Source organism: Pleurodeles waltl, chromosome 3_1 (assembly GCF_031143425.1).
Source record: "Pleurodeles waltl isolate 20211129_DDA chromosome 3_1, aPleWal1.hap1.20221129, whole genome shotgun sequence".
NCBI classification, from domain to species: domain Eukaryota; kingdom Metazoa; phylum Chordata; class Amphibia; order Caudata; family Salamandridae; genus Pleurodeles; species Pleurodeles waltl.
The window spans coordinates 440,658,746-440,676,580 of NC_090440.1; the positions used below are offsets into that span (position 1 = coordinate 440,658,746).

The 17,835-nt window shown below is 41.7% G+C and overlaps 1 protein-coding gene across 4 annotated transcripts in view; it reads left to right on the forward strand.

Moving 5' to 3' along the window:
* Positions 1 to 2,063: 2,063 nt before the first annotated feature.
* The window catches only part of DET1 (DET1 partner of COP1 E3 ubiquitin ligase), a 64,053-nt gene continuing 48,281 nt past the window's right edge, over positions 2,064 to 17,835 (forward strand). The window contains exon 1 of one of the 4 annotated variants that reach the window (XM_069222719.1): positions 2,064 to 2,155. The gene's annotated coding sequence lies outside the window, so the exon portion shown is untranslated. Of the gene's footprint in view, positions 2,346 to 9,581; positions 10,447 to 17,835 lie in introns of those variants that run through there. The other 3 variants (XM_069222718.1, XM_069222717.1, XM_069222720.1) reach the window with 3 other exon arrangements.

Consider the following 17,835-nt stretch of genomic DNA (forward strand, 5'->3'; position numbering starts at 1 on the left):
ATAGATATTCTGCTCTAATATAGGTTATATAAATCTACGCTCTCTCAGTTGGAAGAATGTTGTCTTGTTTTGATCCTATGTGGGAAGAGTATCCATGTTGTGTGAGATGACCATTAACGTCTTGTTATCTTGTTATGGGACAGAGCGTGCAGCAGTGTGATGGATGATGATGTGTGAGAGAGACAAACGTGTAGTTTAATGCTATCTTAGTTCAGTTGAATTACACTATTGGAGCTCATACACCAGAAATAACAATTTGTTGTAGAAAGATCCAGGTAGAGAAAAGTTGTGTACCAGGAATGTAACATCATATAGTCACCCTTAGGAAAGGGTGGTTTCGGTGGAACTACCATAAGAAGAAGGGGAGACAGAATACAAGATAATAAATGCAAAAGGAGTAAAAGGGTGGTACAGACGTTAAAGACAGATAAAGAATTGAGAATAAACAAGTGAGATAAGGGACAGAAGAGAGGTTACCCTGAGTCACTATGAACAACTCATGCAGTTTTATTTGTTTTCTTTGTAATGTAGTCTGGTTTTTGTTGCTTTGGATTTTCACCACACTACTATCCTTCTGTGTGAGAAGGCATGATGGAAATGTTGCTAGGTGTAAAAAGCACATCGTTTAAAAGTCAAAATCCTCCCCATTTTCAAAATATATTTGGCCAGTCATTTGGGGGAAGAGACATGTCTAACCCATCTGTAACATACTAATGTTTGCAAAATTAGAGAACTTATACTATTAGGTTCGATAACAGTCCCTGTGTATCATTTTCTATCAAGACGTTTCTGACATAAAGAGCATGACTTGGGGCTACCAGAATCCACACTTCCTTAGTTGGAATTTAGAACTAGTTTTTAAACTGTTTTTAGTTATAAAGATGCAAATGTCATTTGATTTAAAATGCGTTTAACTCACAAAAATACTTGTACTTTTGACTTTTTTATCGTTCTGATATGATATTCTTGAATATGAAACACACTACTCATAATAGCCTAGTTTCGGCTGTAAAAACTCACTCTCAACTTAAATGTCATTGATTGAATATTTGTTACACTATACATTTGGCAGAATAAATACTCCATGCACATATTTTCTGGGTCCGTTGTTCTGGACAGCTAAACAGCAATCTGAAAGTGTAACTGCCGGTTTCACAACCTTTGTTTTGGCAATCTGCACTAGCACAGATCAGTGAAAAGGGGGCTATTTTGCATATGCACAAATGTACAAAATGTAATGCTTTCATTTAAACCAATTTGGGTGCAATTGACTTTGCGTACAGGTGGAATATAATAACCAGCTGAAATTGGCTGTGTTGTGAACACTGTGACAAGTCCCATTAAGACTAGATCTATTTTCATTAGGTACCTGCTTGAGGATTCTTTTATCACTTGTAGTAGGAATTGTGAAGTTTTAGACACACGCAGACGTGTCTGCCTCTTATTTAGTCTGTCATATTTTTATTATGGATGTTCCCTGTACATCAAACTAGCACTAAGAAACAGGGGCCGCTTACAGTGGCTGACGTGTTATAATTGGTTTAGTCACAGGGACATATTATTTACATGTAAATCGAGATAACGTTTATTGCCATATTTGTTCAGTCTTGTTGATACTTTAGGGTCTGCAAGTACTGTTTTATTTTATAAACATCAGACTCAATTGTCACTCATGTTAGGCCATAATTTAAAGGCACTCAGTGTCAGGAATATCACACCATCGGCCATGTCGATTTGCAGCAACAACTCCAGGAGCGGTAAAGAGAGATGTGGCTTTCAACCTGGCACTGCTTATCATTCCGAGGCACTAGCTGTGACAAAGAATAAATAGCTATTTTCACCAAGAAAAGGTATGCTGTGTGTCCATATTAAGGAACGCATTCTTTTTTAGGTTTCTGCTTCTGTCAAAATCTTTCACAGCATTTGGCATGCTGACATGCCAAATATTCAAGCCTCGGGTTACGGAGCCTGAGCCAATGTTTGATGGCCGCCAAGTTATACCGTGTGTGTTTAAAGTCCGTTTTCTATTTCTCACATTCATACATTATCATCTCGCCTCGAAACGGAAGCGGAAGCCTACTGGTAAACAAGCAGGGCGACGGAGGAGTTTCGAGAAGTTCTGTTGCACGGACACTGCAGATTCGGGCTGAGCTCAGTAGGGAGGGAGAGAAGAAACCATTGCTTTGTTTTGGCGTATTTTTGGATGGTGGGACAGGGGGAAGAGGCGGGTGAGATTTTTGCCGCCTCCTCTCACTTTGAATTCTCGTAAACGCAGCGCTTTGTTTCAAGGGCGGGAGCCTGTCATTCTTTGTGCGGCGCCAAAATGTGCTTTATGTGAGAGAGAGGTGAATACAGGACTCCATCTCTCCTTTGTGCGACTTAAACATTGTGGCTTTCTTCGTAGAGGAATAGAAATAACCTGTGAATTAGAATACATGAAGGTGGTGGTTTCTTTGGGACTGCTAAATTGCCCCCTTTCCAACACCAACAGTAAAATACCAGTCGTTTCTTTTTCTTTTAACAGTCTGTAAAGAGCCAGATGTGATGCTACACAGGACTTTAAAAAAATAATGCATTGTAAATTGTTGTCTTTTACTACTTTAATTATTAGTTAAGGATCTTTAGTTCAGTGTTATAACCCTTTTAAAAGCGCTTTGTAATTATATTTTTAGTTAAAGTATTTACAGGTAAAGGCTAAATATACTGGCTTTAGATAATCCTCCTTACCTTTGTACTGATCAGGACATTAAAGTACTGGTGGTGATGGTAGAAAACCTGTCACGTGGCAACTCTAGACAGTGCTGCAAATGTGGGAATTCCTTAAGGAGTGTAGTAGAGTGTATGCGCACATCTCTGCAACAGCTGTGCAGACTGAGCTGCATTTTTGTTCTTTATCAGTTCAAGAGTGCATGTGGAAACCTGTCTGTATAGGATAGACTGTCTGATTTTATTTTGAAAGAGGTGGTAGCTTTTCTTCCTCTTCTCACCTCACTCCTTCCCTTCTCTCCATTCACCCTTCACTCTGCCTTACTTCTGTATTTCCACTTTGTCTCAGTTTCAGCATACTATCCCGTTGTCATTTTTAGGGTTGAGTCTGTGAGTGCATGCGCTTGCGAGACTCTGTTGTGTACAGTAAAGTGCATGACGTCCGCCTTTCACTGCGCAACTTTTCTTTCACATCTCATATCCCAACCTGCCATTACTCAAAATTCGGCCACCTGCAACACTCCTTTCTCTGGTTTCAAAGTATGAGGATTTATGCAACAGTCATGCTGGCTGTTGGCGGTAATTCTGCAAATATTTTAATGTCATCAAAACAAATCAGTTCTAGGTGATGACATTCCCATGCATTATAGTTTGTGCGCTGTACACTTTTATCAGTAAAACTGTATGTCTGTGCAAATGTAATGGTCACTCCAATTGAAGATGTGTTGTCTGTAATGGCATTGCAGTGCCACACCATGCATACTACACTTTACCCCACGCCACTCAACTCTGCACCACTCTACGCTTCTCTACACTGCAGTCTACTCTGCGCCATTACACTCTATGCTGCTTCAGTGTGTGACTATTCTGCATCACTCTTTGCCAATACATTCTACCCAACTCTTCTCTACTATGCACCACTCTACACATCGCCACTCTACTCTGCCACCCTGCACTCTATGCCACTTCACTTTGTGATCCACTCTATGCCACTTCACTTTGTCATCCACTCTATGCCACTCTGCACTTCATACCACTCCACTCTGCACCACTTTACTCTGCACCACTTCACTCTACGCTGAAACAATCTGTGTGCTACTCCAATCTATCCTGCACCACTCTACGCCACTGAACTCTACTCTTAACTGCTATGCTGTATGCCAATGCACTCTACAACACTACTCAAAAACAATACCACTGTACTCTACGCCACTATACTCTGCAACACTCTACACCATTTCACTCTGTGCCACTGTCCTTCTCTGCACTATGCCAATGCACTCTGCCACTCTACTATATACCATTGCACTCTACGACAGTCTACTCTGCAACAGTGCACTCTGCCACACTACTCTACGCCACTGCAGTCTACTCTACCACTCTTCTCCACTCTATGCCAATGCATTCTACGTCACTCCACTCTGCATCACTCCACACTATGCCACTGCACCCTATGCCAATCCACTTGAAGCCACTCTAATCTACTCTGGACCACTGCACTCTACAATACTGCACTCTGTGGCACTCTACTCTATCCCACTGCACTCTCCACCACTTCACTCTACTCTGAAGCATTCTACTCTCTGCCACTGTATTGCACTCTGTGCTATTCTACTCCACTGCACTCTACACCCCTAGACTGTATGCAGTGAACTCTACACCACTCTGCTCAAAACCACATCGCACGCCACCATACACTACACCACTCTGACACTCAACTCTTAAAGACTGCACTCTACACTACTCTGCACCACTTATCTCCATGCCATTACATTGTATGCCACTCTAGTCTGCTTTACACCAGTCATCTCTACACCCTATCCTGCACCACTCCACTTTACCTTCTACAACTTCACTCTACTCTGAAACAATCTCTATGCCAATGCACTTCAGACCACACTGCTCCACTCTGCGCCCCTCCACTCCATTGCAGGTTAAGCACTGCAATCTACGCTGCACCACTCCACTGTGCTCTGCACCACTTTACTCAAAGCAGTGCACTGTAATCCGCTGTACTCTATGCAACTTTACTCTGCAACACTGTATTTTATGCCACTTCACTCTTCACTCTGCAACACTCCTCTCTCACCTCCGTTCAACGCTAGTCCACTCTGACATTCTACTCAATGCCACTCTACGATACTACTCCACTCTCAGCAACTCCCTCTATGTCACTTTATCCACTCTATTCTATGGCACAGTACTTCACTCTGTGTCACTCCAGCACTCCACGCCACTCCACTCCATGCAACTCTATGTCTATGCCGCTCTTCTCCACTCTGCTCTATACCACTCCACAACACACTATGGGCCTCATTATGACCTTGGCGGTCACCAGAGGGTCAGTGGAATGTGCGACAGGAGCTGCTGCTCCCGCAGCACCTCCACATTGCAGTCGGCTCCACTAGGAGCCGGCTGCAATGTTAAGGCCCTGTTCACCGCTGGGCCGGCAGGTGGAAACTCTGTTTCCGGCCTGCTGGCCCTGTGGTTAACTCTTAATAGGGCAGGCAGGGTTCAGGCGGCCTAAGGGCGGGAAGAGTTTGGTGGCGGCCTCTGCTGCCCACCACACTCATAATGAGGCCCTATGCCACTCCACGACACTCTGCTCAACAATATTCTACTCCACTCTGTCCTTCCACTCTACTATACACTAGTCACTTCACAACACTATGCCACTCCAGTCTACGAAACTCCAGTCTACTCTACACCAGCCCAAGACTCTTTAAGCCACTGCAAAACACCCCACTCTACTGCATGACACTGTATGCCACTCCACGACAATTTACACCACTCTATGCCACTTTGCTCTATAATACTCCACAACACACTATGCCACTACACTAAACGATATTCTACTCCACTATGTCCTTCCACTCTACAATACACTAGTCACTCCACAACACTATGCCACTCCAATCTTCGACACTCCACCCCACGACTCTCTAAGCCCCTGCATAACACCCCACTCTACTCCATGACACTTCACACCACTCTCCTTCATGCCACTAGCTTTAAGCCATGTTGAAGAGCTGCCAAGCTGGTGTACAACATAGCTAAAACAAATTGGCCAAGCCAATAGCTCTTGCATAGAGAACTATTGGCAGTGCGAATGCTTGTTTTCCTTAGCACTTCTCTATAAAACATGTGCTTTCTTACTCTCTTCCTTACTGCTTTCAGGTGTTGCATTTTGCTCTTCTTCCACTACCCACAGCTTGTCCACGGCTTGCTTCCCACTCCTGCTTGCTTTTTACTGATTTCATTGCCTCAGGCGCCGCTGTTGCTACCTTTTTAACTACCCATTGACCGTATACATTTACTACTCCCACCACATGCTCTTCCGTTGCTCTCCTCCTGTCAGTCCTTAACATTTTTTTTCTTTTTTTTCCTAATGGCCCGGCAGCTCGCATTAGCTAGCTGGCCCTCTCTGTTTTCAGTAGATTTTTTGTGCACCTTTTAAGATCTTTACTTTTTTTTTTTTTTATCTACCTGCCCTCAAAGATGAGTCCCCCATCTTGCAATTGTAAATAAAACAATAATTAAAACAGTGGCTGTTTCATGCAGTATAGCGTGTATGCATGGTGATGCAAGTGCGCTTATGTCATCCTTAGCCACTATAGTATCATGATGTGTACACGTGACATTGGCACACGCATCACACTTTGAGATTTTTTATTTTTGCCAGTACTGCAGACCGTCTGCAAAAAAACATTGACAAGCCATATGGTTGAACATGCAAGACCTATTGGATTTACCAATTCTTGCTTCTGCAGCAGTAATCTGCTCTGACAACAAACTAATAAAATTGTGGATTTCACAACTTCCTGGATATGTCACATAAGGTTTACCCATTACTACTCAAGGTCATTATCTAGAGTAAAGCATGCCCATACGGAAATCATTATGCAGTAATGCAGCCAGAACCAATCTTAATGTAGTACATCCTTGTCATAAAATCATCGTAGTAGAGCCCCATTCTAAAGATATCATGGAGTCATTCTCGAGTAATTGAGTCTCATTCTGCAGTCATCTCAAGATCATTGCTTAATAATAGAAATCCGTCATGAAATACTCATTGGATCATCCTGGAGTAAACCAACCTAATCCTGAAATCATCACAGGACCATCCGACCGTAGTAAATGATCATCACATGTTTTCCACTGAAGTAATCAGGCACCCATCCTGGAATAACACAGCTTAAGCCCCGAAATCATCATGGGATCATCCTGTAGTAGTTAAAGATGATCACATGTTTTCCACTGAAGTAATCAGGAAGCAATCCCGGAGTAGTTTCTCTGAAGACTCTAGAGAGTCCTCTCATTTAAATATTTCGCCCTATACACATACTTCAGGGTTGTTTCGGATGACTTCCCAAGATAATTACAGTAATAGCCCAGCTGAAGTCATCAGATGACTTCGAATGACTCTAGGATGATCTTCCTTTTTGACTTGGGTTTATAAGAAGCCAAGGTGTTAAGATGCTAGGAACCTATTAACCGTGTTAGGAATGTTCATATTATTGTCGCTGGCAATGTCATGCATAGCTGCATTTATTTCCACATTCTGTGATACACTAGATTTGGTTTTAGGAAAAACATTTTTAACGTTTATCCCCGTTTCTTTGTGCTAGTTATTCATTTACAAAAGAGGGTTTGGAGATCCACGGAGTCCTTGAAGTGATAAGTAGCACTAGTTATCAGAAAACACTGCAAATGATGATGTCATATTAGAAGTACCTGCCGACATGAGGAAATCTGCATCCATGCTGGTGAGATAAGACATGTTTTGTGCTACCCACAGGCTGTGGCCATAATAACGACTGTTGCAATGCCGCATTCCACGCAAAGAACAGTCATTCCGGGATAGTCGATACTATTCAAATTCTACCTAATATTTAAAGTGGACAGCCCTTGAGCCAGGCTTCGCAATAAACGCATTAATCGTATGGACCAGTTATTCGACCTATGTTAGAACCACTCCATGACATATTTTTCAGTCAATATCATACTCGGATCAGTACACTGCCAATGCCCTCTTCACACCAACTGGACAAACGTGGAATAACTGAAGAAATATGATTCACGCTGCTAAGCATCGGAAGATTTAAAAAAGATTCCGCCCTTAAGGTCTAGACTAGCTCCGAGCTACATAAAATGATTATTACATGACTGACCTGTCCTGGTTTTTTCTTTTCAAAATCTGGTCACACTACTGATAGACCTCCGAAGCTTCTAGCCATGCCTACCTAGGTTCATAAGATCTTAATGGAAAACTCAACTAACAAACTGGATTGAGAAGACAAAATGAAAATATTATAGTGAGGCTTGAAAAGCGGAGCATAGCTGCAAGTCATAAAAAACCTCACACTTTGCACATCACTACTTGTTAAATGATGTGACACTAATGGTCATCAAGCAAGACATGGGAATATTTCCACATAGGATTTAAACACCATGCAAATCAAGTGTAGCACCATGCTCAGTATAGCGTGTTTTATCCATGAGGGCTCACACTTCAGCAACCCACAGTGGTAGCAAGTACTATCTAAATGCTACAGTGCGAAACTACAGGCATCCAGAATTCAAGAAAAACTGAAATGCTTGTAGTCCATTTCAGTGATATCACAATCATGCTGTGGCCAGTTCACTTGACACCATTTTCTGTGATGGCACTGGAGAGCTAATTGCTATTTTTAAAACCTGTAGACTCACTGATCTTTCTCGCAGCATAATACTAGCAAATATGTGACAGATTTCAAATTAATTTACTCTCAAGAACTTTGGGTAAGTATAGCGTAAGTCTGCTACCTACAAATGCACTACTTCTACTTCTCCCCTCCCCAACTCTCCCTACATCCAAAACAATAGGTGAAAGCAGCAGGTCCTACTGCAAGAAATCATCCCGGTCCATGACTAAGTGGCCTTAGGTCACCTGCAGCAAAGTGTAGCACGTTCCAAGCTGCGGTGCAGCTGCCAACTACTGAAGGGCGGCTCAGACAATGGTTACAAAGCGGACAGGCACGTGCTGACTTCACAGCCAACAAGTGCTTCGGAAATTCTGTGTAGCGCACTAGGACTGGATAATTTGCCAATCATGCGCCAATCCTATGGAAGGTTACACAACAAGAGCCCTGCTCACTCCCAGACGGATCACAGACTGTATTCAGCCATGGGATTGGGTGTTGTGCGACCCCAAAGAACTGAAATTACTGACAAATCTGATGTGTACACAAGACATTAAAATATCAATCTCTGATGGGAGACATCTGAACGTCACCTATGGGCTGAGTAAGTAGCGTACTGGTGGTCGGTCACTTTATAAGTAATGTTCTATTTACTTATTGTACCGTTCGTCACTAACCACCATCTATGTATCTGTAATGCAGCAAGGGGCTTACCACCTTACTATTCAGTTAGTTTGGAAGGGTTTCTTCAGGAATGTGTACTTGGTCAGTGCAGCAATGTTTGGTCCCTGACTGGTTCCCTGCTGTGTGTGGTCTTGCCCGATTGTATTGCATTTTTCTAGCTCATATGCTGCTGTCTGTTCCTGACCTGCCTACAGTGTGTGGTTCTTTGTTCGTGGTTCCTGCTGCCTGGGTTTGCTGAGCATGGCTACTGGATTTTTGGCTTGTTTGCTCAGAAGAACCAGGGGTGTGCTTTATCATGATCAGAGTATGTAAAAGAGGCAGTGTAATGGATTAGCAAAGAGTGCACTGGAGTTCTCCTTTTGGTAGTAGTCTCATGTACATTTTTAATCATTGCTGGTAGGCAAGTATTTTAATTAACGAATGGCCATGTATACTTCTATAGTTCTTTGGTTTTCTTTAATTATTTTGTCAAGGTCAATAATTGCTTCTTTGTATATCAAGGGGGGCGTAGCTGGTATGATGAAGTGCTTCGCTGATGCTTACATGCAATATTATCTCAATCTTTAGAAGGTTATGCATTTTGCTGTGATAATGCATGAACTACTTGTGTGATATCTATGTTGACTCATTCATGTGCTGAGCCTATACAAGTTTATTGAACGTGATTTCTTTGTGCCAGAAAGACTCAATCTCAGTCTTTCCTTGTCTATCCTTAACTAATCAGCTACGAGGTATATGGAAAAAATAAAGGGGGAGGGACAAGAGTAGGAGATGGACATAGTTTACTGAACACACAAGGTTTTATGTGGCGGACCTCTGTACACCTTTTACTGGGGTTCCTATAGATGTATTTTCATTGTGCCTTAACTGCTTCGAAGATGACTGTCTAAACCCTTTACTCAGGTGTCTGGATTTTCTTCGGTCTATACTTCTCCTGTTTGGATGAATGCCACTGACAAATATACACTTGGGTTAATGTAGTGTTTTGAAGCTTTACTGTGGTATTGGTATGTAGCTACGTGCTCCATGGTAATGTAGCAACAAGTGGAGATATTCGGGAAAGGAATGTGGAGGGCTGGTGCTCGAGGGTTGTGGTCTTTGGACAGCGAGCAGAGGAGGATGTAGGAGGGGCTGTTCGCCGCTTGCTCATAAATAAAGTAACTTTGGATGTTACCTGGCTAATGTCCATTCTTTACAAATTGGTGACAAGTGCAGAACGAGGAAGGGGGACCTGGGAATAGCCCAAGGCACTTTCCGTACGGAGAGCAAGCGGAATGCGGAAGTGGTCTTGCGAGTAAAACCAAGCATCGGACACGTCGGAAGGAGGCGGAAGAAGTAAAATAGCCAATGCGGAGTATTCAATTATTCAACTCCGGTGAGCGTACAGTTTAATTGACTGGGGTAAATATTCAATGTAATCCCAGCGTGTAGTGCAAGATTGTTATATCCAAACGCGTTAGCCGTTGCGAAGCATGTCTTACCAAGAATTAATTTGTCAAAGGAAAAAAAAATATATATTGTTAGTTTAGGACTAGAAGGGTTAGGTTTATATACTCAAATGGAGAAGAAGCAAAGGACGGAGGAGACCATCAATTCATTCAAAGACACCTTAGAAGATTTGGATGCTTACCATCACCCTACTGTATGTGTGGCTATTGACAGATTTTTTTCAGAGGAAACAAAATATGGCAAAATCAATTGAGAATTATGTATCTGCCTTAAAAAAAATGGCAATACCGTGTAAATTTGGAGCATTACAAGAAGACCTAATTAGAGATCAAATAGTTATGCATTTGAACAATGACCGCATACAAGGAAAATTGTGGGTTTGTGGGGAAGCTCCACTCTGAGAAATAATAGCCATAGTGAAGAAAGCTGAACTTTCAAAAAGATGTGCGAAAGCCACACGTAAGGGAGAAAATGGAGAAGAATCAGTCTGCAAAGTGTCAAATAGTAGTGTTAGTAAATATAAGACAAACTAGAAGTCTACTGCTAAATTCTTCAAAGGTAGTGGAAGCAATAGTGGAAGGAAAGTGAACATTAAAGGTCAAGAATGTTTTAGGTGTGGAAACATGGGACATTTTGCAGGAGATAAGAATTGTCCAGCAATTAAAAGTAAATGTTCATATTGTGGAATTCTGGGACATTTTGCAAAAGTATGCAGGAAGAGGAAAGGAAGAGACAGTAAGGAGACTGTGAGGGTCATTCTGACCCTGGCGGCCGGTGGCCGCCAGGGCCACCGACCACGGGAGCACCGCCGACAGGCTGGCGGTGCTCCAATGAGCATTCTGACCGCGGCGGTTCAGCCGCGGTCAGAAGCGGAAAGTCAACGGTCTCCCGCTGACTTTCCGCTGCTCATTGGAATCCTCCATGGCTGCGGAGCGCGCTCCGCAGCCATGAGGATTCTGACCCCCCCTACCGCCATCCAGTTCATGGCGGGAAAGCCGCCATGAACAGGATGGCGGTAGGGGGGGTCGCGGGGCCCCTGGGGGCCCCTGCCGTGCCCATGCCAATGGCATGGGCACGGCAGGGGCCCCCGTAAGAGGGCCCCAAAATGTATTTCACTGTCTGCCTTGCAGACAGTGAAATACGCGACGGGTGCAGTAGCACCCGTCGCACCTTCCCACTCCGCCGGCTCGATTACGAGCCGGCATCCTCGTGGGAAGGTCGTTTTCCCCTGGGCTGGCGGGCGGTTTAACTGGAACCGCCTGCCAGCCCAGGGGAAAACTCGTAATACCCGCCGCGGTCTTTTGACCGCGGCGCGGTAATTTGGAGGGCGCGATCCTGGCGGGCGGCCTCCGCCGCCCGCCAGGGTCATAATGAGGCCCTGTGTGTTGCATTTTGGAAGATGAAAAGGACGAATTTGAGGGAGATGACTCAAATGGGAGAAGGCATATTGAGTATTGGAGGGGATGCGGTTTTAGATATGTATGGAGAGAATAAGAAGGGACCCATGTGTAACGTGACAATTGGTAAAGTTGACATTGACATGATAGCTGACTCTGGGTCACCATACACTATTGTACACCAATATGGAAGGAAAAGTTTGCAAAAACTTTAGGTCAAGAGTTAAATACTATGGATGTTCATCCTGTTACATTCACTGGTGAAAAGATTCCCATGATAGGTTATAAAATAGTCACATTTGAATTTCAAGGAAGAAAATCTCAGGGAAAATTATACGTAGCTAAAAAAGGACCTTCAGTGTTAGGATGGCTTGACCAAGGAAAACTGGGTATAACGTTAGATCCTAACAGTAAAGAACATGTTTTATCAGTGGATGAACTGACAGTATATTAGTAAGTGAGAGAATGGAGGAAAAAAAATCCCACAGTATTTTCTGGCAAGGTGAGAGAATTGCATGGGTATGTACACAAGATAGTGCTAAAGGAGGGAGCTATACCAAGATGCCACAAAGCAAGGAATATACCACTTGGGATAAGAAAGGAAGTAATGGAGGAATTAGATAAATTGGAACTAAGAGGAATCATAGAACCTGTGGAGAGTGCGAAATGATTGGCACCTCTGGTTGTAGCACGGAAACCAGTTGAGGCTATGCATCGATTTGAAGGATTTAAACAAGAATTTTGTAGTGGAGAAACATCCACTTCCAAAGATTGATGAACTGTTGGCACAAACCAAGGATGTGAAGTGGTTTCCCAAATAGACTTTACTTCCGCTTACTATCAGATAGAATTACATCTGGAATGTAGAAGTTTAACCTTATTTATCACACCTTGTGGATATTAGAAGTGTGTACGCATGCCGTTTGGGTTGGTTTCAGCGGTTAATGCATAAACTCTTTAAGAAGATCAATGGATTTACATACTTCCAAGATGACATCTTAATAATGGGGAAAGACAAAGTGGAACATGGCAAGTTAGAAGAAGTATTGAGAACACTGAATGACAATGGATTGACAGTGGAATTGAAGAAATGCAAAATTGCAGTGAATTCAGTAATGTATCTAGGACATGAAGTGGGGATGGATGGTATTTCTCCAAGGAACAAAATAGTTAAAGCTGTGAAAAATGCCCCAGCTCCTACATCGAAGGAGGAACTTAAATCGTTTTTGGGTCTAGCAGAATTTTATTCTAAATTTGTATGGAACTTTGCAATGAAAACGCATGGGTTGAGACATTTGTTGAAGATAAATAAAGAGTTAGTTTGGAATGAGGAACTTCCGATGGATTTTGAGAACATTAAAACTAATATATGTTCTGCTGTACCATTACAAGGTTTTGATATCAATGCCTGTAGTGTTGTGGCCACAGATGCAAGTGGCAAAGGTTTGGGTGCAGTATTAACACAGTTAAATGATTGGGGTGAAGATTGTTCTATAGCGTATGCTTCTCGTTCTTTAACTCCGTTTGAGAAAACATTCTTGGTGATTGAAAAGGAAATGTTGGCAGCTGTGTGGGGTATGGAGAAGTTCAGGCAGTATGTATGGGGTTCCAAATTCAAATTACGCACTGACCACAAACCTTTTGAGAATTTTTTTGACAACAAGTAACATAAATAGGGCTACGCCATGAATAGCTAGGTTGACATTGCGATTGTTAGATTTCGTGTGCGATGTAGAATGTTTACCTGGAAACAAAAATAAGGTTGCTGATCATGTGAGTAGCTTACCATTGCCATTGAATGAAGATATTATACAGGAGGAGAGTGAATGGGATGAATATAATGTGGCTATGGTTTTGGAAGATTGCACAGCTATTTTAGTGGATGAATGGAAATTGAACTATGAGAAGGATGTATGTTTATCGCAAGTGAGGGAGTTTATAACTAAAGGTTGGGGAGAGAAAAGTAAATTGCAGGATGAATGTAGACAACTTTGGGAAGTAAGAGAAAAGTTATCGCTTAATGTTGCTGGATATATTTTAAGTGGAAAAAGATTAGTTCCATCTAAGGATTTGAGAAGCAAAATATTATAAATTTGTCCTGAAGGTCACCTTGCCATTGTTAAGTTAAAGAAAAGAGTTAAATCAGTTTATTGCTGGCCAGGTATGGATGTTGAAGTGGAGAAAATGGTAAGGAATTGCCTGATGTGAACAAGTGCTGATAAGACACAATCTACATTTAGGCCACCATTAAGCATAGATATAGTAGGCCCTATTTTGAATGAAGAGGGAGTGACTAAGTACATTATAGTTGTGATAGATAATTATTGGAAGTGGCCGGAGATAGAAATGAACGAGGCAGTTGATACTAAAATAGTAATTTCATTTCTTGAGAAAATATTTTTTGAGAGGGAATTTCCAAAAGTATAATTAGTGATAATGGCCCACAGTTCACAGCTGGGAAGTAGAACAGTTTCCTAATTAGACTGGAGTATGTCTCCCTTTAATGCCATTCCTATCATCCTGCGGGGAATGGAGCAGTAGAGAGATTTACTAATCATAATGGGAAGTGTTCATGCGGACATAAATGCAGGGTTAGATTGGGAGAGAGAAGTGGCTAAAGCTATATGGGTTTACAGAATCACACCAACATTAACAGGGTACAGTCCTTTTAAAATTCCGAGAGGAAGGGAGCCGTGTTCTAAGGATAATAAGGCATGGATGGATATGAGCTTATGTGGTAAATGGTCTCCCTTGGTGGTAAAGAAAAATGTAAAAGATGTGCAGATGTTGTTCAGGGAATATTACAACCGGAAAGATGGAGTGAGGGGCGTTAAATTGGAGTCTGGTGAGTGGGTGGGAGTTAAAGTGGGACACAAAACTAGGAAAGGTTGTAGTAAATTTATCAAACCAATGCAAGTTAAGGAGGTGTTTTCGAAATTTGCATTAAGTGATGGGAAAGTGTGGCATTTTTGTAGATTGTCAAGATGTAACAAGAATTTAGATTGGCTGAAGGAAGTATCTGAGTAATTGAACAGTGATCATACTAATGATTGGTTGTGGGATGCTGTAATGGAAAAAAGTTGTACTGCGAGAAATGTTGGGAATTCTAACATTAGGTCTAATCCTGGGGAGAGTGGAAATGTTGTGTCCATACCTGTTTGGAATTGTGTACTTACACGGTTGGGAAGGAATGTGAAGGTTCCAAATAAGTACAATGAGTTTGTAAGGAATTAGGAGATTTTTTTTTTTTTTAAAGAATATGTTAGGACATTCTAATTTAATATGTATATTATTTTAAAAAATGTATTTTACATTGATTGAGTTATATATATGCAGTATCATCCAGAGGTAGCTGCAAGTGTGTTGTTTTTAATTCATTTTGTTTTGTTGGGTAAAGGGAAATGTGGTATTTGGTATGTAGCTACGTGCTCCATGGTAACGTAGCAACAATTGGATTGATTCATGAAAGGAATGTGGAGGGCTGGTGCGCAAGGGTGGTTGCGGTTGGACAGGGAGCGGAGGAGGATGTAGAAGGGACCGTTCGCCGCTTGCTCATAAATAAAGTAACTTTGGATGTTACCTGACTAACGTCCATTCTCTACATTTACCACCCCCTTATGACGATGGGATTGTACCCCCACCATGCTACTATTCTTTCAACAGATACCTAGATTACATGCGTCCTAAAGAACACCCTGTTCATTGTACACATCACTACAAACATCCTACACGTATCCGTATTGTGAAGATTGCAGCAATACAAGTAGACCATGTGTCAAGACCTCAAGTACCTCCCTCAAAGTTTCTCACTTAGGTCATACGTCTCATCTCTGCAACCAAACATACGGCTCCATCTGTAATGATTACAGAAAGAGTGCCACATTCGTAGCAGCTGTGTGCTACATGAATGCTAAATAACATGTCATTGCAGTTCAGAACGGTAAAGGCATGCACTTCTTAGCATAAGTTCCACACATTTATGAGTCACAGTAACTACAAAACCAAGAGCTTTCAGGCACACGCCCAGAGTTTTGGAGGTGCACATCAAATCTGGATATGTCCGGGCAACCCCCGATGTTAGATATCTTGCTGCAGAGCATCATGGTGAGGTGTGCAGCATAGACTATTTGCAGAGGACTTGTCCAGGCTCATAATTGATTCTTGCAGTATCCTAAGTTTCCCTCCTTAACTGTAACCCATTATCGGGACGTTCCATGTAGTTGAGACACGGCCCCTTCTGAAAGTACTTTATCACTTTGGTAGCCGCTCTTACCCAGGAATGAGCCCTGAAGTTGCCCGAGTGGCTTCCTCTTTTATCCTATGTCCTCAACCACCTTTGGGAGTGTTGCAGCAAGCAATACTTCTTAGTGTTTTTTACGTTAATTTAAAATCCCCTTTTTCTTTAGCAACCTTATTTTGACCTTTGTCTCAAATGTCACCCCATTTCAGTTTGCCGTTATTCAAACTTTAGGATTCGAGGAAAAATTACTGAATATAAAAAATGATCCGGTAAGTCTCATGTGTAAAATCACTATGGAAATACAGTTAAATAATTTTGTTGTAACACTTAATGAGAAAATATAGAGATCTGAAATGTGAGCTATAGTTCTTTATATTGGTTTGCTACATCAGGCCTGAATTTTTTTTTTTTAAATAAAAATGTTTCTAGACCTGCAGGTCAAGTAACTTGAAAAATCTACTGGACCTAACTGTAATGTAATTGACTCATAACAGGTCTCACATTGTGTGATCCTTGGGAAATTGTTTACAGAGTCGCATGTTTCTTCATTCTCACATTTGATTGCACCTTCAAATATGTGAGCTCATCATTTCTGTAGTACCAAAAAAAACCCTTTTTTGTTTGACTAAGTGGACTAAAGTTTGCTCTGTGTATTACAAAAATCTAGCCCACATATAGGGGACACTTCACCCATGACCTACATTTAGGTTACTAATATCATTGCCATCAGTGCAGGAGTGTTTCTCAGTTTGTTTAAACACTCACTTTTAATAAATGCATTACTAAACCATGATGTGGTAGCATAGTGAAATCTAGATACAGTAAATTTCCAAGAAATGTCCAAACTTTCCACTAACAGCTTTACTGATAAAACTATATAGTGTATTAACAATCTGTGAAAATTGGGTTTCAGAAAACATCCTTTACACATCAACACGTAAAGTATTTGGATTTGTTTTCATCCTATTAAAATATTTCTTTTCATTACACAAGTACAAAAATGGACTTTCACAACTACTGAAATACCTTTTGAAATGTTTGTACAGTTGACTTAGTCATTTAAATGTTGTGTGTTAGGCAAAACCTGACACCCGATAGCCCTTTATTTCACTCTTAACAGCAGGTCAGAGAGTCTACCTTAGGAAATCCTGGAACTCTGCAGTCCTAAAGAAAATTAATTGTAAGATAAACTGCCTTTTGACCTCTGTCTGTGAACACAGAGCAAATGTGACATACAAGAATAAGATTTTTTTGGGTGTCTTTTATTGCTCCTCCACTTTCTGACTGAACAGAACACTTGCCAGAAGGGGTGAGTAAGTTCTAAAAATTATTTGCCACAGCGAGTGGTTGAGTAGATTTTTATTTTTTCTCTCTCTCTCTCTCTCTCTCTCTCTCTCTCTCTCTCTCTCTCTCTCTCTCTCTCTCTCTCTTCTCTCTCTTTCTCTCTCTCTTTCTCTCTCTTTCTCTCTCTCTCTCTCTCTCTCTCTTTCTCTCTCTTTCTCTCTCTTTCTCTCTCTTTCTCTCTCTTTCTCTCTCTTTCTCTCTCTTTCTCTCTCTTTCTCTCTCTTTCTCTCTCTCTCTCTTTCTCTCTCTCTCTCTCTCTTTTTTCTTCTTCTTCTTCTTCTTCTTCTTCTTCTTCTTCCCCCCCCCCCCCCCCAAGACTTGTCAGCTGTAAAGC